The sequence below is a fragment of the Cavia porcellus genome, unplaced genomic scaffold (assembly GCF_034190915.1).
Source record: "Cavia porcellus strain 051 isolate PalLab524CR breed Dunkin Hartley unplaced genomic scaffold, mCavPor4.1 scaffold_10, whole genome shotgun sequence".
In the NCBI taxonomy this organism is placed as follows: Eukaryota; Metazoa; Chordata; class Mammalia; order Rodentia; family Caviidae; genus Cavia; species Cavia porcellus.
In genome coordinates this window covers 75,287,318-75,310,529 of record NW_026947493.1, presented here as the reverse complement: position 1 = coordinate 75,310,529, position 23,212 = coordinate 75,287,318, and positions in this window count along the sequence as shown.

Below are 23,212 nucleotides of genomic sequence, written 5' to 3'. Positions count from 1 at the left end.
CATAAAATACAATCTCAGTAGGCCAACTGCACCTAGTCCATCTGGACTAACTGCATTACAATCTGCCATATATGTTTATACAAGTTACAGTTACTTTGAATAATAGAGATCAGTTTTGTGTTCTTTTAATTACTCATCCCTGAAGCATAGTAGAGACTCATGAGCTATATTTCTTCTATCAACTCATTTATCTCCTGAAGTACAAACAACCAAGAGTTAATGGTAGGCTTGAACATTTGACTTTATCCATATTATTTTATTTTTAATAACCTAGGCATTTCACGCTCGTATTAAAACCAATGAAATTATATATATGAATGACAGACTCCATTTTAGTTTGTTTGTGTTTTGAGACAGGCTCTTATTGTGTAGTCCAAGTTACACTAAAACTTGTCATGTAGCCCGGACTGCTAATAAATTCACACTCTTCCTGCCTCAATATCCTACTTTTTGGGATTACAGGCAAGTGCCACTGTACCAGATTTATCTTTGGCCAGGTTTATATATATATATATATATTTAAATAGAGCTTGTTATAATTCATTTTTAACCAAGCCATATGACATCTACTGTGGGTCTAATTTCCATTGCAAAAAGCTGCTTCAAAGTGCTACATTGATCTCTAAATAAAATTAGATGACAAAAATGTTGTCATAGAAGAAGAGAGTCAAACATAAACTTGTGGATTTTCACACCAATTCAGGACGCCACCAGCTTCTCCACTGCCCATTAGATATGAGCCTAATACTTAAATTTAAATCTAGACAAGATTCATTTCTTTTTGCCTCAAGGTGGAGATAAAATTGCTTTATTAAAACATTATCTTTTCATGGGGAATCCATAGGGCTCATTATATTTGGGAACGTGATTTAATGTTTTTTTCGGCGACCACTTTACCATCTCAAGACATTTTGCCATTACATTTGCATGATGAGAACATAAGAGGACTCCTTATTAATTCTACAGATACATTTTTTTTAGTTCCTCAATTATTTAACATTCAATATAATAAAGCAAGTTACCAATATCATAAGAGATTTGCCTCCTCTGTGCTTAAATGTGTCAGTCTGGTTGCTGGTATTCTCAGCTATCAGATTTTAGAACCTATGGAAATTTTGAAATAAACATTATTATTTCAGGGTTCCACACTTCAAGAAGTTTAGACTGCGAACAAGTTTTCCTTCCAAGACATGTCTTGCAACTTAAAATTCCAGCCTTATTTAGTTTCTATAAATTGTAACTTCTCAAAGAAGCCTGTGAATATTGCTTTCTTTGACAATTCCCCAAATTATTTCTGCAGTCAAGTTATCTTTCTTTTCCAGAGCAACGGTAACACACTATAAGTGAAAAGCTAAATAAATGGACTGAGGAAAGGTCTGAAGAGGAAGAATGGTTGATATATTAAAAAAAAAAAAAAAGTAAGAACGCCAATACAAGAACAGTATAAATAAGAATGCAAATTAGTCGGAGCATGGCCATGCTTGATTCTCTGGTACTGGGCCGGACATTATCCTTGGTGTGATGGGATGCTGCCTGGTCTGTTTTATAGTATCATCCTAACTGACATGAAGAAAAGTTAATAAATAGACTAAAAGAGGGCAAACTACAGTCAGGAGGTAAACTGGGAAGATAATTAGTAGTTCAGGCAGAAGCTGCTTCAGGTATTAGGCAATTTCTGTGTAGCTGACAGAAAGTAATTGAGTTTAGGAAATAATTTTGAATTAAAATAGGATATTTATTTGCACCAAATATGGGATATGAAAGAAAATCAGAACTCAGTATCTTATTCCAATGGGGGTAAATTTTGTTACCACTTTCTAAAAAGGGGATGACTGTAAAGGAACAGATTTGGACTGAAAAAATATTAACAGCTTTTCTAGTTATATTAAAACTAGTGTACATTTGAGAAGTCAGATTGTACAAGTCATGTATGCCAGTCATTAGGAGCTGAGATCTGGGCAGCAGTCTAACTGAGGAGATTAACTCTGAAGCTGCTAACCCTGCAAGGACCTGGAGATCACAGAGCATCCAAGAGGACAAAAGGAATTAGGAAACTGAGCTCTAAATACTCCAGCTTTAATAATTAGGGAGCAAGAAAAGGATACTGAGATGCTATTGACATGACAGGAAGAAGGGAACCTGTAGAGTATAATTTCTTAAACACGAAGTGTGGAAAGTATTTGGATGACATGTGATCAGCGCAGAACATGGGTAGTTAGTGACTCTGGAAAACTAAATTTATGTGAAGAGAGAACTAGGAATGTTTCTTTGGAACACATCGAAGAATGTGTAAAGAATTGGGTATTGCATTTATACTACTATTTTCAGAGAAATTTTGGCAATTACGGATTTACAGTGGAACATAAACTCAATGATTTTATTTGTCTTGAAAGACCCAAGAATATGTGACAGCATGGCAGTGATTTGGTAAGTGAGATACAGCACAAAATAAATGATTTTATTTGAGTTGAGTATTTGCCTGGGAGAAAATGATGCAGTACACCACACAGGAGAATTTGGAGCTACAAACCGGAAGGACTAATCCACCCAACTACAGGCAAGGCCAGATATCTGCACAACCAAGTGCTTTTGTGAATTTTTGACAGATAGATGCGTAAATATGTCATTTAATGGTTTCATTTTCCTAGTAAAATAAGAAGTCAATTCAGTATGTGTAAGTAGGGGTTATAACAGTGTTTGTTCTTTTTAACATTTGTATCTTGCAAATGCAGTAGAAAGTTTTTTCCATTTCTTTGGATTTTGCTGTTGTTATTCTGTTGCTTTGCTTTTGTGATTCAACCCAGAGCCTTTGCACTGAGCTACATCTTCATCCTGTCTTGGTAAATATTGTGCTTTGTTTTGTCTTGGAAATTTCCAGACAGGGTCTTACTAAGCTAATAAGTTGCCCAGGCTTGGGAGCCCGACTTTCAATCTTCCTGCCTCTCTGCCTCACAGATTGCTGGGACCGGAGATGTGCAACACCATATCCGGCTGGATTTGTCAGAGTAACTAGGGTTAGCAAGGTTTGTGTCTCTTCCCAACCACACTGTCTTGCTCCTTCGTAGTTGTTACAGAATATGTAGATAAATGAGTAGCAGACGTCTCCCCTACACACACACAAGGTCAATAATTATAGAAAGAGACGAGAAAGGATTCAAATGTATATATGAGACCTAGTACAGGTTTTGGTTCTAGAAACTGATTCAGTAAAGCATTAAGAGAGGTTATTGGAGCAAGGCATGGGGAGAGAGAGAGAGGTACTTGCAATGGATTGTGCATTTCTGTCAAGGAAGAAGTTATGATCATGGATCACGTAACGTGACCACAGAGGTCACATGATCACTGTTTAATTTTTGGAGGAAGTACTGTTAGTACTGTGATCTTATTACCATAGAAACAGTGCATCAGATGTGATTAAAAGAAATACCTTTGAGTTGAGATAGTGCCAGAATTGGAAATCTAAAAAAGTTAGATTAAATTATAAAAATTATACTTCAATGGCTATGACTCATAGTATTTTTATGACAGACCCAACTTAGCTTTGTCAGGCTAATCTCCCCAGTGAAAATAAATACAGTAAAAAAAAAATAATAAATCCACTTGAAGTGTTCAGACACCTTTTAAAGCTGGGGGAATAAACAGAGTAAGATCAAAGAGTATGGGAATGTCTATGGTGTCATTTCTTTTTGTTAAATTGCCAATTTGGTCTTTTTACTTATGGGGCAGAAACAACGCTGGATGGTAGGTATTTGCAAGTTTGATCATCACCATAACCCATCCCTACCAAGAAAAAAAAATTGAAGCACTATTGCCTATATGAATAGATCAGCTTATTATTACCATACTTTCTGACTACAATGCTGTTGAAAATAAAGGGAGGAGGTTTAAATTCCCATAGTTTTCCTACCTCTAAAATGATAAATCTGTATTTCCTTAAGACTAACACTCTTAAATCACAGGTTCTGATAAGAAATGAGAAAAAAGTTGACGAAGAACATAAAGACTATCTATTTTACTATGACACAGGAACCTTGACTTAAGGCCAGAATTAAAACATCGTCCTGAGTTTCAGTGGGTTCAGTGTGTCTACAGATGTAGACACAACTACAAACACACTCAGCCACCTTACCTTTGACAAAGGGGCCAAACATGTTCACTAGAAGAAGGACAGACTCATTAAAAAATGGTGATGGTGAAACTGGTTTTCCACATTCAAAGACTTGCGCTAGACCCACGTCTATCACCAGGCACTAAAGTCAAAATGGACCAAAGACCTAAATATTAAGACAGAAACACTAAATCTTCTGGAAGATAAAGTAGGTAGAAATCTTGAATACATAGAGGTAGGCAGAGAATCTATGAGCAAAAACCGAACTGCAAGAGAAGTACTTCAAAGGATGAACTGAGATCTCATAAAAAATGTTTGTACACATCAAAAGACATCACCAACAGAGTGAAAAGACAACCCACAGAATGAGAAAATAATTTTAGCCAAAGACTTCTTCTAGAACATAAATAAAGAATTAAAAAAAAACTTAAGGCCCTCGAATTCAAAGACTTAATCTAAAAATGGACATCTGAGATGAATCAGCACTTCTCAGATGAAGAAACAGAAATGGCAAATAAATAGGTGAAAAAATGTTCACCATCGCTGGTGATTTGAGAAATGCAAATTAGAACAACGCTCAGAATGCATCTCACTCTAGAAAGAATGGCTAACATTAAGTCAACCAATAACTGTTACTGGAGGGTTTCTGAGGCAACAGGAATCCTTTACTGTAGAGATCATGAAGAGTATATGAAACATTCCCAGGATGATAAGTCACAGAACTGAAATAACTTTTATTCAAAAGAACAAAAATTGTGTTTCCATTTTAATCAAATCAAATTAGTTTTATATAATAAAATAGTTTAAAATTTCATTTATCAGTTTGACAATTTGTGATTAATACGTCCATGATATAGCAATACACAAACAGTTCACATTTATCAAAGAATGTACATTAATATATAAAACACTGATTGCCTTGAATAAATTGGTATTTTGAAAATAAATGTTAGCTATTAAGAAATCATTTCTGTAATTACATGATGGTGGGCATGGAATCCTTATATAGAATTTCTCTGGGCTCCTTATTAATGGAAAGAGTTTGTTATCTTTTTCCTTATTACAAGGGAACTGGCAGTCTTCACTGAGTTTCTCGATTAAGTGTTAATGTTTCATTTTTAATCATGTGTTCCCATGTAAGCCATTGTAGGTTCTTCTGGCTCAGGAACTCAGAGTGAGAGTGGTACCCAGCAAGGGTGGAGCGTATACCAGGCCTGTTTCGGTAAGACATACCCAACAGAAAGGAGCAAAACAGAGAGGAGCCTGCTCAGATATTAAAACAAACCAACCCCAGAGACCTGTTTTTTGGCACTGCATACAGCAAAGTGCATAAAGCAAAACTCTTACACATAACGTCATTGAATATTTGAATATTCCTTAATTTACCATGTGGAATGCAAAATGGGAATGGCAGTGTCCAGGCTGATTCCACGAATTTGGAAGCTGTAGCTGTGCAGTGTCAAAAAAAAAAAAAAAAAAAAAAAAAAAAAAAAAAAAAAAAAAAAGAAAGAAAGAAAAAGAAAAGAAAAGAAAAGAAAAGAAAAGAATACAAAACAAAACAAAACAAAAACAGCCTGTATCCACATTAGTAAGTTATCGTGCTTACTCTGGAATCCAACCGAAATGGTATTTTACAGGCTTTGGTTTTATTTTTATTGAAATAAAAATAAAAACTATTAGAAAAACTATTAGAAAAATAAAAACTATTTTAATGTTTTAAAATAATGAACACTGATAAGAGTGAGATTTATCTGTAAGCCCCATCTATAACTCATGGGCTGCAAAAACAGTTCTGCCACTTTATAAAACATCTATCATTTTTAAATTTTAATTTATGATGCTCTTACATTCAGTTCCTAAGCCTTCACTCCAGAACAAGGAAAATGCATATTCACACCACAATGAGTAACTCTTCATGGAAGCTTTATTCACAGCTGTTAACACTAGAACTGATTCAAATATTCTTTACCTAATGGGTGGATAAACAAAAGAGATTTTGTTATATTTTATGTGTAGCTTCTCACAAAGATTAATTGTGTTCATATACAAAGCTTTCCACACTCCAGCAGTCTTAGTCTTAGGTGAGAAGACCATGTATATGGTAATAAAAGGTACTATGAGAGGAAACCAGGATAATGATACATTTATTACTGCCTTCCTCAAAAGAATGCTTCCAAAATAAGTTAAGACAATATTAAATCATTTCCTGATTTATAGAGGCAGAGTATTTTCTTTAGAAATTGCATTATATCTTGGTTCCTGGTCCTAATTATTTGCATAGCATGTACTTGGCTTCAGAAATATAGTATTTTATTTATGAAGTTCTGATATGACAGTGAAAAATTAAAAAGAAAGATTACCAGTAATTTAGTTTGTGTTTTATGGTATAACTTCCTATTGGCAGATAAAACTTTGGATTAACATAAAAGAATTAAAAATGATATGTTTCGTTTCACACTGGGAAAATTTATATGATGAGAAAATCATATTATACCGATTTCATTTATTTTATACAAAATATTCATCAAAGATTTAGTTCTGTGTTACTTGATTTATGTTGAAACAACAGGACAAATTAATGATTGTGCTCATACTCAGAAATCAAATTCTGATTGACTTGAAGAGTCATCATTCCAAACAAGTTTCTTTGGAATACACTTCTCTCCCCTTGTACGCAATTTTCCAAACTTACTTTTTTGGTTTTTTTGGGGGGGTATTGGGGATTGAACTCACAACCTTGTGCTTGCCAAGCAGGCACTTATGCCACTGAGTTAAATCCCCAGCCCCTTAATTACTATTTTTAAACATAGCTTTAGCTTCCTGAAGATAATCCCTACTCTCTTTTCTTTGTGTTTCTAGGTCAAAATGTCTTTAAGCCATGACCACAAACACTCAATCCAAGAGTAACAAGCTAGTAAGTGTGAAAGTTGTGTTTCACCTTTCTTCTTTCTAATACATTGCTATGCTGTGATTTTTTTAATTGAAACACTATATTCATACATACGTGGTTCTTTGCGACAATTTAATACATGGATAAAATATACAATGATTAAATGAGGGTAATTAACATTAACATTTAAATTTTCATCATTTCCTTCTGTTGGGAGGCTTATGTAATAAGCAGCTGTGAGCTAAAATCACCCTTCTGTTCTGTAGAACATTAGAACACCTTCCTTACCCTAGTGGTGTTTTATTCCCATCACCAAACTTGAATTCTCCTCCCTAACATCTCTGTTACTTCCATGACTCATAGTTTATGGCCAAAGACAGAAAACTGATCAAGTTTTCTCAAACTTAATCAATTCTGTATCATTTCTCTTACATGCAGTAAACAGCTAGTAAAAGTTGTAATGGGTAAATAATAATAATAATTTATAAACAAGTGTTTACAAATGAAATTATCTGTATTTTTTCCTGGGGAATAATTCCAGGTATCTACATACATTACCATAGCTGATACAAAGCAAAATGCTTAGAAAATGGAGCCATTCTCCACATTTGTTCCATTTCCGTAGCCTTGGCTGTATGATTTCAGCATAACTCTTGCTGGCACTTGGAATCTATTTCCCTGTCCTTCCAACAGTGCCTTGGTCAGTCAGCAGCTCCAGCAGCCGTGGCAGTGCACCAGTGCCAAGCCTGGTTCTGCCCGGTCGCTACGTGAATACCCTACTGCTCTTGGACCCTTGATGCACGGTGAGAATGTGCTCTCAATCCAGCTCATTCTCCAGGGTCCAGGACTGATCAGAACACGAGCCCAGTGAAGACTGCAGGTGCACAGGCGACACAGCTGAGGCCAGCCATACTCAGGAAGAACACACAGGAAGATGCTCTGTGCTCACAAGCACTCATAAAGTTGTTAATTTTATGTGACTGAAGTTTTCCTCATTGATACTCAGTTTTGAGAGGCTGAAGCAGGAGGACCACAATCTTAAGGTAGTCTGGGCAATTTAATTACTTAGTGAGCACTTGTCATAAAATAAAAAACTAACAAAAGGAGAACTTGGTATGTAGTTCAGTGCAAAGACCCTGCACTTACTCTCCAGACCTGGGGAAAAACAAAGAAAAAAGAAAAGAAATAGACTTCAGAATTATCTAATTGTCTATATTGGCACTTTTTATCAAATTAAATTATTCGTCTTACCCAATATTTCCTGGCCCCACTTTTAGGAAATATGAAAGTTCTGTCTTGTTTTATTCTTCATGCGATAAAAGGTAAATGCACACCCATTAAAATTATGGACCCAGGGACTAATGGGGGTCGTCTTAAAGGTTGCTCCATTTAATTGCCAGCTTTTTCTCACCAGAGATTGTCTAGAGATAACATAGAAATCCAGAATCTTAAAAGGAACTTTCTTCGCTTATTTAATAGGAATTTGTATAATGCATATTATAAAAGGAGTACAACTAGTTTTAGTTCTGCAAATCACTATAATTTCCTGTTCTCTTGAAATACGGATTTATGATGTTTCGTCACTGTTATATCAGCATTTCAGTTTTACCTATCAAACATACTTGTTTGTGGAATGAATGTCATGACAATATTTGTAAACTTCTCTACTTATCATCTTATAAATAAGTGGAAATATTAGATTACTATAGATGTCAACATAATTGATTCTAAAAGTTTCTTTCTGTTACAATAGCCATGAGAGAAACACAATAGCTGTACAAATGGTCACGTAAACTGGTCATCATTTCGCGTTTTCATTGATCCATGAATGTTTAATGTGATCATATTTAGTTTTCTACAGGAGCATGCTAATTGTATTGTTCATGTTACAAGCAATAAATGTGAAAACGAGGATTTAAATGACAGAGAATTTTCATTCAGTAGACGTATTTTAATTATTTGCATCAGAATGACTTACTTTTTTTTCCAGTTGATGGATTTACATGGTACCTGTGTTTAATAAAATTTTCCTTTGCTTCTTATTTTGATCTCTCCTTTATTAGATATTACAGTATTTTTCATAGTATGAAACAATTTGTGGTAGTACACTACACTTTGTTTACACTTATCTCTAAATTAACGGAATCACAAGTGACAATATAGGAGCATATTTCAAAATTTAAACTAAAATGCTCTATAATTGATACTTATAACTATAATTGATACTTTGCTAAGTTTTATGTATATTAAATCGCTACATTTTAAGAGAATCAGGGTAGTATATATAATTTGCTCTGTTACACTTCTCAATTGCAATTTATAGTATGACTGCCTGTATTATAATTGCAAATATATAAATATGTACAAATTGCTTTATACAATTGTCTATTAAGTCAGTCAAGGAAAGAAAGAAGAAAAATAAGAATTGGCACGCTCTGTTTTAATTATATAATAATTGCTATGGGTATTCCTTTCTTGTTTGTGCCAGTGGTTTGATTTGAATTTGTGTGTGGATTTACCCGTAACCTAAAGAGCTTCCTAAATATCTATTGTGTGATGAGTCTTTTAGCAACAAGCCCCTTCAGATTTTCTCTACATTTGAATGTTTTTATTTTTCCTTCATATTAGGAGGATTCAAGAGATTTTTCAAATTGGTGGTCTTCTCTCTGCATGGTTTATTTGTCTGATAGTCTTACTGGATGCTAAGAGACATCAATTGTTAAATTTAGAGAAAAATCCCTTGCAAAAGACTTTTTCCTGTTGCTTTGAGATTTTCTCCTTTCTTTGTTTTGTATCATTCTTTTTCTAGAATAGATCTGTTTTTGAACTTGACTTTCAATTCATTTGGGTGAGTGGATATGTAAATCCAAGTTTCTCAAAATTTTCTTCAGTAATTACTCATCAAACTTTTTCTTAGTCTTTGTCTTTTCTCCTTCTTGATAATACTGTCATTTACATGTTCATGAAATAAATTAAAGTCATTTCACATTTCTCTGAGACTGCTACTATTAGATTTTCACTTTTTCCTCTCTCTTCTTCAGACCATCTTCTCTCCATTGATTTATGTTAAGGTCACTGAAGCATTCTTTTGCTATTTTAACAACACTACTGAGATTTCTACATATATTTTCATTTCTATTTTAGAATTCCTATTTTGTTCACTTAATAATTACTAAATCTTATTTTATACTCTCTCAACATGTGACCTTTTCATCCTACTTTTCTTTTCCAACCTTGATTTTATTTAGTTTTGAACATACTAATGTTGCTACCTTTGAAAGCTTCATTAAACCTGATACATTGTCCTGCACCCTATTAGACAGTTTCTGTTGACTGACTGCTTTTTTTCTTGTGGAAGCCTGGTTTTCTATTCCCATAAATTGTTATTCGTTGTTTCAACACAGATGCATCATCTAATATGTAACAGCAACTCCAATCTGATTCCTCCTGGGGATTTTTTTGTTTGTTTGTTTGTTTTTCCTGTTGTTTTTCTCCGTTGACTCTTTCTTTCATGAAGCAGGTCTTCTGGCTGAGCCTACTCAGTGAACTGAGCCTCCTGCAGCTCCTTCCTTGGACCCAGGAGGATACAGTTACAGTTACGCAGGGTAAAAGTAATATGTCAGGCTTCTCTGACATTTTCCCCTCCTTTCTCTGTTATGTTAATCTTATAATGTGGTGTTATACCCTAGGCCTGAATCAGAACTAATGATACATGGGTTATTAGATCATCACCCAGTGTCCTAAGCATATATTGCTGGACAAACACTTTGAAGACTATGCCACCACCTCTTCTTTTACTATTAACAGGGTATTTTTTCTGTGTTCTTATTGGGACACAGAGCTCTGATATTTCCTTCTTCTTTCATGAAAACGGCAGTTTTCTTTGACCCACCCTTATAACCTCTTTTAACCTTGATTACTTCCAGGAAGGCCATCTCTCCAAATAAATAGTTACCTGAGGGATTACAGTTTAGACATGTAAATGTGGAACAGCACATAAAATTCAGCCCAAAACAATGACCTAAAATTCAAATCCTTTGAGATGCACACACCCAAATATTAATAGCAAACTAAAAAAAAAAAAAAAAAAAAATGAGATTAACTGGAAAAGCTTATTCGGATCATCGCTGTATTTTTGCCAAGCATTTCCATTGTGTCATTCAATTGTTATGAATGGTTTTTAGTTATTATTTTAAGATTATTCTTTAACATTGAGGGTCAGGTCATCTGCTAACTTCCTCTTGTAGGCTCGTCATTGGTGGGGAACCTGAAGGTTATGATCAAAAGTATTCCAAAAGGTAAAATGTTCTTCAGCTTGTGTAAAACTATTGAATCTGCTAACCGAATGGCAAAGAGATGGTGTCTTCAGTGGCAGGAGAAGCCATAGCAGGAGCTTCGAGAGCCATCACGATTAGCAGCATCTCTGCCCAGCTTGTCACAACTTATCAACTGTCTTTTGTCGGAGAACACTGTACATATTTTTGAAACATCACAGCATTTTGGATCAAGTTACAAGATTCATGTGCAGCTTCCTCTTGTACATCCTGAATTTATGAATTGATGTGATGTGTTTCTGACTTGTAGTTTTTCTTTTTTGGGGGGATTTAAAGTGAATAATATCAATCTTACACACTTTATTACATCCTAACACCATTTATTATTAATAATTACTCAATTTTCTGATCATTATAATATCATTTTTCTAGGACAAACTTTATTTTAACCACAAGTTTAACATGCATGTTAATGGTAAAAAAGTTAACAGTAATTGGAGTTATACCTGTTTTTTTTAAAGCAATAAATATCAAAAACTACTGATAGTACAAAAATGTAATGTTTCTATAATTGCTATAGAATACTTTTAATAGTGCAATATTTTAATTTCTGTTTTATTCTACTGAGATGAGTGTTAGTGACATTATATACATAAATAAGAGAACACAAGCAAATAAAAGGAAATGTGAATTCATAGACATAAATTCTAAATACAAACAATATGTATATTTGGTTTTCAATATACAACTAGTAATTTAGATATCAATAATGTTACTAAAATATACTTACTTTTCTTAATATTATGCCTTTAAATTTCTTTGAGAATAACTTAATTTATATACAATATAATTATTTTTAATTAATAAATTATTAAAGCATATAAATGAAAATTTGACTTTTAGTTTAATTCCCAAAAATAGGATGACTTTTTGTATGATTTATTTGAACAATATTCTTAGTCTTTCTTCAATGTCTAAGTCATGTCTGCATTAAAAAGCCAATATTTTGTTTGCTGAAGGATCTTTAAAAACTATTTTTCAAATTAAATTGACGATATTTAAAGACTAATATTTTTGGTTGTGCATAATTTATGCATTTTTTCAAATAATAGAATGTTATTTAAAAACTAATGTTATATTTTGTGGCCTACATGAACATGTTTAAAACTATATTCTATAATTCTTCATAAACAGATCCTTCAATCAATAAGAAAAAAGTTACATTATATTTGAACTATTTTGACTATTTGAAATTATTCAGGAAGAATTCTTTAAATTAAGCATCTTGAAGTTAAACATTCTATAAAATATTTATCCAAAATATTGAAATGTGTATAAAAGAACATACATAGATTAAGGAAAATTATAATTGACAGTCATTTTGAAGTTATGCTTGTTAATATTTTCAACATATTAGTTTAGATAAATGTATAAACCTGTGTTTTTTTCTGTAATGAAATATCAGAAACTGAGTCAGTTTCTGATACATTGATTCTGGTCCTAGGTGTCAGGTCTACATTTGATGCGGTCTTTCTTCCAGAGGCGCAGCAGGGTATCACACAGCAATGGCTAAGGAGCACACGTGCATCTAAAGCTGCCAGTCTCTCCAACGTCTTAGAAAGCACCAACATTCAATACTGGGGGCTCCACCTTCTACTAAAAAGGTCCCACCTCTAACACCATAGTCAGTTTAAATTCCCACCCTCTAACCTCCTCACAATAAAGATTAAGTTTTAACCCATCAATCCTCGAGTGAACACATCCAAATATTTACAAACCACAACAATCGAATATTACAGAAAAGAACAATGAATATATAGAATGCTACAATATAGCAGTAAAATAAATTTAAAGAGCAACCAGGTGGTATTGGACCAAAACTAAAGCATATTTTTAAAAGTATAGGAAATTTTGAAATAAATAGTGGTCAGACAGCAATTTTGTTCACCCCTTTTCCATTACTATACAATTTATTTCAATAGTTGCTACACTTCCCAATAAAGGAAAACATTCTGAAGCAAAATAGGCTTAAATACGAAAAAAGAAATAAATAGATTTGCTGGATAAGCATATTTTATCAGATCAGAAAATCAATTAAGGTGATGGTATTAGATAAATATCCATTTTTGTAAACCTCATAGAAATATTTTAAATGAGACACATATGATTTGCAGAAGACATGTGAGTATTATGAAACTTAGCATGACTGATACGAATAATAATTCTACTACTATTAATAAAAACAATTAAAACAAACAAGAATAAAAGCAACAAAAGTGAATGGAAGGAATATTATATTGTAATGATTATTTTCAACGCACTACAGAAAAGATTGGGGTAATTTAGATCTGACCAAAAATCAAGGGATTGAGGTTGTAATCCTGTTTCAAGTGTTTATTTATGTCAAAGAAAGCAGGTCACTTTTCATTCTGAGTCTCCAATGATTCATCTAGATAATGCTAACTGAAATTTGGGCAGATTCTTTTGGTTTTGACAGTTTACCTCTTTTTAACATTACCTCACCGTAGCTATACAAGTATCATGCATTGTTTGTAAAGTTTTACAACTATGAAATCTTTTGATTTTTGCCACAATGTACTGAGTTGTAGTAACTTACAGTTCCTTTTTTACAAGAAGGTGAGTGGATACGTAATGAGTTTAGGAAGTGCTGACAAATTACACAGCCTCCTCCCTTCTAAAGAAAGCAAGATTTGTATTTCAGCAATGGAGCACTTGGTCCTTTAATTCTCATTTTGCATAACTTCTCAAGAGGTTTGTTTTCATCTTAGTGAATATATGATAGAGTTATATTTTAGAAACAATAACAATAGAGGTAAACTAGGAATTAAAGCAAGAAGCAAGCACTGTAGGGGAAGCATGTCTTCTACTGGAACTCCTGTTTTATTTCGATTGTTAGAGGTGAGTAACTTGACTGGAACTACATGACTGCAATAAGGAAGATTCTTTTGACTTTTTAAATATTTTTAATTGAAAATCACCCCTGTGAAAGGTAAGTGATACATCTGTTAAGCTCTATGATTCTCTACCAAATACTTGAGAAAACAAGAGGTTGTAAATAATTTATAAAGAAAAGCTATTTTGTCTTCCCTAATAAAAAGAGTAAAACTACAGCAAGAAATAATTTAATTAAAAAATTTTAAAAGAATTTGATCAAATAGTAGAATAAATTCATGATCTTAAAAATGGAACCCAATAAGGAATAGCTGATCAGAATTCTCCATTAGAGAGGATGATTGGTTTTAGACAATAGATTCTCATGCTCTTCTAATTTTCATAGTGATTTATGTTTAGCATTTATGTTGTGAGTGCATAAAAGCATATGGCAGTGTTATGATTGATACACTGTCAACTTGAGAAGTTTAGAAGTTTGACTGAGAGACTCATCAGGGAGCCATGATGCTTACTGTGTAAATATGTTTATCCTGTGAAAGAGGAGGGGACAACATTTTGTGAGTGCTACCCTTGCCTTGGGATGGGTCTGGAGGGTGGCCTGTGTACAATATAAGGGAAGAGAAGAGGCTTGTTCCCCCTCTTTTGCTCTGGCCGCTGCCTTGAAGTATTTTTCTGTGCCATGCCACTCTGCCTTGCAGGCAGTTGATTATGGACTGAAACCTCCCAAAACTGGAAGCTAAATAAATCTTTCCTTCTTTAATTTTGGGCATTAGGTATTTTGTTCCAGTGATAAAATAAAAGTAATCAAAACAGTCAGAAACAAATGTGTATTTTGAAGGGTACCATTAACAAGAGTGTTGAAAACTCTTTGCTTCTCATTGAGCAATAATTTGCATGTGGAAACTGTTAAAGATTTTAACCTTTATTAATTTTGTAATTTATTACATACCTGCAGTATTTGCAAATATGTAAGTGATTATTTTTAGCTAGTACATTATTAGTACTAAAGTACTTATAAAGATTTCTAAATCTATAGACCATTCAGCTATTCCTGGAGTAGATCATAAATCTGAGTGACAACATTCAGACAAGAGGTAATTTTTCAAACACTGAAAATGCTGTTGCTAAGCAAAATAAAATAAGATTGTTTGAAGAGTTTTTCATACAAATAGAAAAATTATCTTTATGATAGAGAATTGAATGGAGTTTATTTATAATTCATAAAATTTATACAGTAAATCATTAGCAGAGTTTTAACTTCTACTTATTACTCATTAGATAAACACATTTAGCATGCTAATTTAATGGCAGGTGAAATTTAGGTAATATTTTACTCCATGAGATACATAATATATTCATGTGTATAAACAAATTATTATAATTTTTTTAGAACTAAAGCGGTTTCTTCCTTTTAAATTGATAAGTGGAGAATCTATGGGGAAAAGTGAGATGATTGACCAGTAATTTAAATATTTCACATTGAAATTAGTCCTCAGAGATAGAAAATATTTTGATTATTTTTAAAGCATCTATAATGAGACAAAAATACACAGAGTATCATGATATAATTTTACTTTTTCATCAAATATGTGTATACTGGCAAATATTAAATACAACATATGTGTCCCTCAATATTAAGAAGTGTACATTAGCAATACATACATTAACCGTTTTTAGGCCTGACAGTTTAAGGTGATGAAATAAATATTTTCAGTAAATACCAACAAAACACTATTTGAGCATCTTAAAATTCATACCATGAGGCTATACTAACTAGTGAATAGAAATCTCTGCTAATTGGACATTTGCACCTATAATGTTTTTATATTATTTTAATTTCCACATACACCCTATGAAGTAGCCCATTGTTCACATGTATCATCACAATTTTAAAAACTTCCAGAGGTTTTACTAAAGTATATTTTAAGAGATATATACATTTCCTATTTTCATGCAAAGAATCTTATACAAATGTTTATATAAAAATTTTATAAGTACTTTTTATTTTCAATAAACTGAATTAAAATATTTGTCACTTTCACTTTTTATCTAATGAAAGAGAGCAACCACCACTCTCAGAAAGAGAGAGAGAGAGAGAGAGAGAGAGAGAGAGAGAGAGAGTGAATTTTTCATCTGCTGCACCAAATTCACTATGTTAATATGTCCATATATTTCAGTTCTCTGGGCCTCAATCTTATTAAACATGAATTACTAAAATTTTACATATCACTTCATTTATGTAATATTGAAACACAAGTATTTGTTCTTTTTGTCAATAAAATCTGTTGTTTTGCTTACATAACAGAGAATCACGGTCACAGGAATAGTTTTAAATGTGGCAAGTCCAAACTTCTATGATTCACATAAGAAAGTTAGCATCACTTGGTTTTGTATTCCCATGTATGTGAACATTAAGAGCTAAAGCAACTATTATTTATTATAAATTAAGCCCCATAAATATATTTTATAATTATAAAAACATACCACATCACCTTGCTGAGGATATAGCTTCTTAGCAGTACAGCACTTGCCTGGCAAGTGGGAGTGGGTAAGTTCAATTTCTGATAATAACAGCAAAAAAAATATCATCTTTTAAAACACCAATGTTTTGGTTTTTTTTAATTTTTAACTTTTATTTAAACAGAAAAAGTAAAACAGAAAAAAGGGTAGTAATAATACAGAATTTCAAAAAAAGAAACACTAAGAAATCCCTAGTTGATAAATAACATACTTTCATCTTAGAAACAGTTGTTCAAGTTACAAAATTAAAGCACACAAAGTGGACATTCAAACAGTGAGATTGCAAACAGTTCTGCTCAACAATCCAACAAAAACTTCGTAATATGGTCATCTATCTTACACACTTAAACATACATACAGTTATATCCTCTAGAGCACTTTCTTTTCCTCTTTTTTTACAGTAACGATTACACATTTTGGGGGTTTATTACTCCTACAGTTCTTATTACTTTTTACACTAGAGACACAATGTGATATTTGTAAATATAATTCTTACTTATTGCAATAATGAGGATAGCCTCAAGTTGCCTCCATTTAGCTATGAAGGCCTCAGGATCATCCTTTTTATAGTTGAGTAATACTCCATTGTGTAAAAATATCACATTGTTTTCATCCACTCTGTGGTTGATGGGCATCTTTGTTGTTTCCAAGATTTAGCTATTACAAATTGTGCAGCTATGAGCATGGGTGCACATATATCACTGTGACATGACCTTTTCAAGTTTTCTGGGAAAATATTCAGGAGGGGAATAGCTTGGTTGAATGGAACTTCTAATCCTAGTCTTCTGAGAAATCTCCATACTGATTTCCTTAGTGGCTGCACCAGTCTACACTCCCACCATTAATGGAGAAGTGTTCCTTTTTTCCACAGTGTCGCCAACATTTGTTATCAGTTGTTTTTCTTGAAGGCAGCTATTCTTTACAGAGTGAGATGAAATCTCAATGCTGTTTTAATTGCATTTCTCAAATGACCAGTGACAGTGAACATTTCTTCATGTATTTATTTGCCATTTGTATATCTTCATCTGAGAAATGTGTTTCTCTCAGATGGCCATTTTTGGAGAGGGTTTTTGAATTTGGGGAGCTTGGTGTTTTTAATTCTTCATCTGTTCTGGATATAAGTCCTTTGAGGGGTTGCTGACTATAATTCTTTCCCATTCTGTGAGTTTTCTTTTCACTCTGTTGGTCATTTGTTTTGAAGTGCAGAAACTTTTCAGTAATATGACGTTCCAGTTGTTGATTCTTTGAAGTGTTTCCCAAGCAGTTTGCTTTTGTTTATGAATTCTCTGCCTACCCCTATGTCTCCAAGACTCCTACCTATCTTGTCTTCCAGTAAATTTAGTGTTTCTGGTTTAATATTTAGGTTTCTGGTTTAACATTTAGACTTTAATTTTGTGCATGGTGAGAGGCATGGATCTAGTTTTAGTCTTGGGCATGTGGAGAGCCAATTTTCCCAACACCATTTATTAAAGACATTATTCTTCTTCCAGTGAACATGTTTAGCCCCTTTGTCAAATACAAGGTGGCTAAGTGTCTTTGTACTTGTGCTTACATCTTTTAATCTGTTCCCTTGATCCTCAGGTCTATTTCTTTGCCAAAATCATGTTGATTTTGTCACTGTGGCTTTGTAGTACAGTTTCAAGTCAGAAATTCAGATGCCTCTTTCCTTCCTTTTGTTGCCCAGAATTTCCTTTGCTATTCTAGGTTTCTTCTCTTCCCAATGAATTTTAGGAGTGTTTTCTCTAGATCTGGGAGGTATGTTAATGGTATTTTGATTGGGATTGTGTTAAATCTGCGTAACAGTTTTGGGAGTATGGCCATTTTCACAATGTTGGTTCTCCTTAGCCAAGAGCAATATTCTTCCATTTTCTAATATCCTCTTCAATCTCCTTTTTAGCATAGCATAATTTTCAGCATACAGATCTTTTACATTCTTGGTTAGGTTGATTCCTAAGTATTTCATTTTTTTAGATGCTATTGTGAAAGGTGATATTTCCTTAATTTCTCTCCTGGTGAGTTTTTTCTTTGTGTACAGGAAAAAGCGTTGATTTTGTATCCACTTACACTGCTGAATTTGTTAATTACCTCTAATAGTCTTCTAATGGAGTTTTTTGGATCTTCTATATAGAGTATCATGTCATCTGCAAATAGTGATAATTTAACTTCTTCCTTTCCTATCTTTATTCCTTTTATTTTTCTCTCTTGTCTGACTGCCCTGGCTAGTATTTCCAGAACTATATTGAAAAGGAGTGGTGATAGTGGTCATCCTTAACTTGTTCCTGATTTTAACGTGAAAGTTTTCAGTTTTTGTCAATTTAGTATAATGTTGGCTGTTGGTTTGTCATAGATGGCCTATTTTGAAGAATGTCCCATGTATAGCTGAAAAGAATGTGTATTCTGACGTGTTTAGGTGGAACACTCTGTAAACATCTACTAAGTCCAATTGCTCACAGGTATGATTCAATTCTATTATTTTTTTGCTGACTTTTTGTCTAGTTGATATATCTCTTTGTGACAATGGGTTGTTAAGGTCCCCTGTTACAATTGTGTTCTTGTGTATTTGGTTTTTCATGTCCATTAGTATCTGTCTTACATAGTTGGGTGCTCCTGTATTTGGTGCAACTATATGTATAATTGTTAGTTTTTCCTCTGAAATATTTCCACTAATGAGTGTATAGTGACTTTAATCATTTTAATTTTGAAGTTTGCATTGTCTTCAAATAGAATAGCTACCCTTGAATTTTTTCTTGGTTCCTGTTGCATGGTATACTGTTTTCCATCCTTTAACTTTTAATCTATGAGTTTCCTTTTGGGTCAGATGTGTTTCTTACATACAGCGTATTGTGGGATCATGTTTCCTGATCCATTCTGTCAACCTATTTCTTTTAATAGGTGAATTGAGATCATTTACATTTATGGATATAACTGATGTCTATTGGCTCAACTTTGCCATGTTATGTTTCAGTTGTTTGCTTTCTGCTCTTTCTTTTTGTTTATTTGCTTGTCCTATCTGGTGGTTTCTTTCTGTTGTTGTTCTGGTGATTGTGGTCATTTTTATGTCTATCTAGCATGTATTTCTACACTGTTTCTAGAGTTGGTTTGGTGGACATGAATTTCTTCAGTTGTTCTTTGTCATGAAAGTATCTTGTTTCTCCATTAAATTTGAATGGAAATTTTTCTGGGTACATCAGTCTGGGTTGAAAGTAGTTTTCTTTTAGGATTTGAAATACCTCATTCCAAGCTTGTCTTGACTTGAGAGTTTGTGTTGAAAAGTCTGATTTGATTCTAATGGGCTTTCCCTTTCTCTAACAGGTTTTAGTATTCTGTTTTTATGCTACACATCTGGGATCTTAATTATTATAGGTCTGGGTGTAGATTTATGTTGGGTGTGACTGTTTGGTATTCTATATGCTTCCCTTATATGCATATCAGAATTTTTACTCATGTTTCAGAAATTTTTTGCTATTATTTCTGTGAATGATTTTGTTATGTCATTTGCATTGGCTCCTACGTCTTCACTGACGCCTATTAGTTTTATATTGTGTCTCTTGCCATTATCTTGAAGCTGCTGGATTGTCACGTCATGCTGCTTTGTTATTTAAAAAGTTCTATCCTTTCATAATTGCTAATTGTGATCCTGTGCTCTAGGTCTGAAATTCTGTCCTCAGCTTCATTTAAACAGTTTTGCCAGCTTTCAGTAGAAATTTTTGTTTCTTGGATGTCTCTTTGAGTTTGTTTCATGAATTCTGCTTATTTTGTATATTGTTCATTCAAGGTTTCAGTTTCCCATACTTCTGTACTTTTTAAAAATCTATTTCTTCTTTAGCTGAGTTGAGCAACTCCTTTACTAAGGCTGTTAGTTTTGTTTTTACATGAGAGATTACTTCTGATTTGATTTCCTCTATAGTCTCATGGAGTTGTTCTTTTATTTCACTCACTATCTTCTCAGAGATTTCTGGTGTGTTACTTTTGAAGTCTTTGGTTTCATTGTCTCCTGTACTTGCTTCAGGAGGACTAGATGTTTGAGACTGCATTTTGCTTTTTCATTTTACCATCTTCCCCTTTTGGGTTAATATTTGGTCATTCAGTCCCACAAGTGTCAGCTGTTGGTAGTGTGTATGTTGGGGGTCCTACTATAAGGTTAATGTTTTTCCAGTTGCTGGATCCCACAAGGCAGAGTTGGGCCAGTCACCTGACTTCCCACTGCAGAGCCTGTTGGGTGAGTCCTATGTTGTTCCTAGGCTTATAAGCCTAGGAGTACTGATGGAAATCAACCCCTAGTTCCTGCTGTTATTAGGTCTCCAGGGTGTTCAGAGTCATCAGATTTCCCTGTTTATAGGGTTTGTCTTAGTTGGGATTCTACTGTGTCTCTGGGTGTCCCACAGGCCCCCTTAATTTTCTCCAGGTTGGGGGAGGCCTTGTTAGTACCCCCCTCAACCTATCTGATATTCTGTTTGGAGGAAGGACTCATCCACCCACTTGCCAAGCTTGTCTATGGCCTACTTCAGGAGGGGGCTTCTCTATTGTTCCTGTTTATCCACTGAAGGTGGCAAACTCTGTTCCTATTATAGGGGCAAACTTATCTCACTGATGAAAACCTGCTGAGTTCTTCTTACTGATACTGCATGGCTAATCCACTGCAGTCCAAGGTTCTGGGGGGAGGTGTAGGAGCCAAAAATCAATAGCAATCTAGGTCCAGGAGGTGGGGAGGGTCCCTGATGGCAGTGGTGGTACTGCAGGGGCATGTGTCATGGGTTGGAGTTCCTAGATCCTGAGGTGGGTGGCCAGCACTACCAGACATGAGAGGGGCCCAGTTCTGCCCTGGCCCTGTGTGTTCCCAGGTCTCCTGAGGTCATTTGCTGAGATGGTGGGAGTCTCAGGAGGCGCTGAGATTAATTAAATCTTTTTAAAATTTTTAATGAAAAAGAATGAAAACAATGATTCAGAATTTCAAAACAAAGTAATAGGTTAACATTGCTTAATGTATTACATAATGCTATCTTCAAAGTAGTGGCACAGAATACAGACTATAGACATGAAAAATGATCAAGCAATGAAAGCACAAAACGTTCTTTTTGATGAACTAACAGAGATTAGTAGTATTATCTACCTATATATCATGCATCTCTCTCTATAAAATCTTTTCCTTTATTTCTTTTTTCCGTTCTCCCATTCCAGTTTTTTTTTTTTCCTTTTGAGCAGCTTTTTCCCCTTTTGCTTTCACAATATCTATTTACATTTTAGATCTTATTTACACTTTCAATATTTTGTACTAGGGAGACAATGCAGTGTTTATACATGAGAGTCTGATTTATTTCACTAATGAAAATGGCCTCAATTGCATCCATTTGCATATAAAAGCCTCATGTTTGTCCTTCTTTTAGCTGAGTAGTACTCTACTCCACATCTTTTTATCCATTCTGCAGTTGATGGGCACTTGGATTGTTTCCCAGCTTTAGCTATTACAAATCATGTTACTAACAGTAGGTGCATATATATTGCTGTGGTGTGATGTTTTCAGTCCTTTTGGGAAAATGCTCAGAGGGGAATAGCTGGGATGAATGGAACCTCCAGTGCAAGTTTTTTGAGGACTCTCCATACTGATTTCCACAGTGCTTGCACCAGCCTACACTCCCACCTCACATCCCCTCCAGCATTTGTTATTGGATAAGTTCTTGATTTTAGCCATTATTTCAGGAGTGATATGGAATATCAGTGTTGTTTTAATATGTATCTCTCATATGAACAGTGATATTGAACATTTTTCTATTTGTATTTTTTCTTCTGAGAAGTATATATTCATCTTAGATTTCTATTTTTGTATTGGTTCTTTGATTTGGGGGCCTGATTTTTTTCATTTTTTTTTAATTTTAAGGAGAAAGAAATAGAAAAAATAATACAGAATTTCAGAACAATGGGCCCGGAACCTAACTCAGTGACACAGTATCTACCTGGCAAGTACAAGGTTGAGAGTTCAATTTGCAGCAAACACACACACAAAATTCCAACAGGATAATAGGAAATTAACAATTTTTAATATATTGTGTATTGTTATCTTTAAGTAGTTGTTCTAATTACAAGATATAAGTATACAAAATTGATCAAACTGCTCTTTACAATGAACTAAAATAGTAGTATAATTATCTTAGCTATCTCATATTTATATATATATATATATATGCATATCAGTAATATAATTATATGAACTATCTCTCTCTTTTCCTTTTCTTCTTTTTTCCTTTCCCATATTCCAGGTGTTCTTTCCTTTTGAGGAATTTCTTACCCTTTCACAATATCTATGATTTTATTTACTATTTTACTATTGTAGATCTTAATTACTATTTCAGTTTCTTATACTAGGGAGACAATATGATGTTTGCACATGTGAATTTGATTTATTTCACTTATGAGTATAATTTTTAGTTGCATCCATTTATCAGTTCCTTATATGTTTTAGTTATAAGTCCTTTGTGTGAGGATCAACTGGCTATTAATTTTTCCCACTCT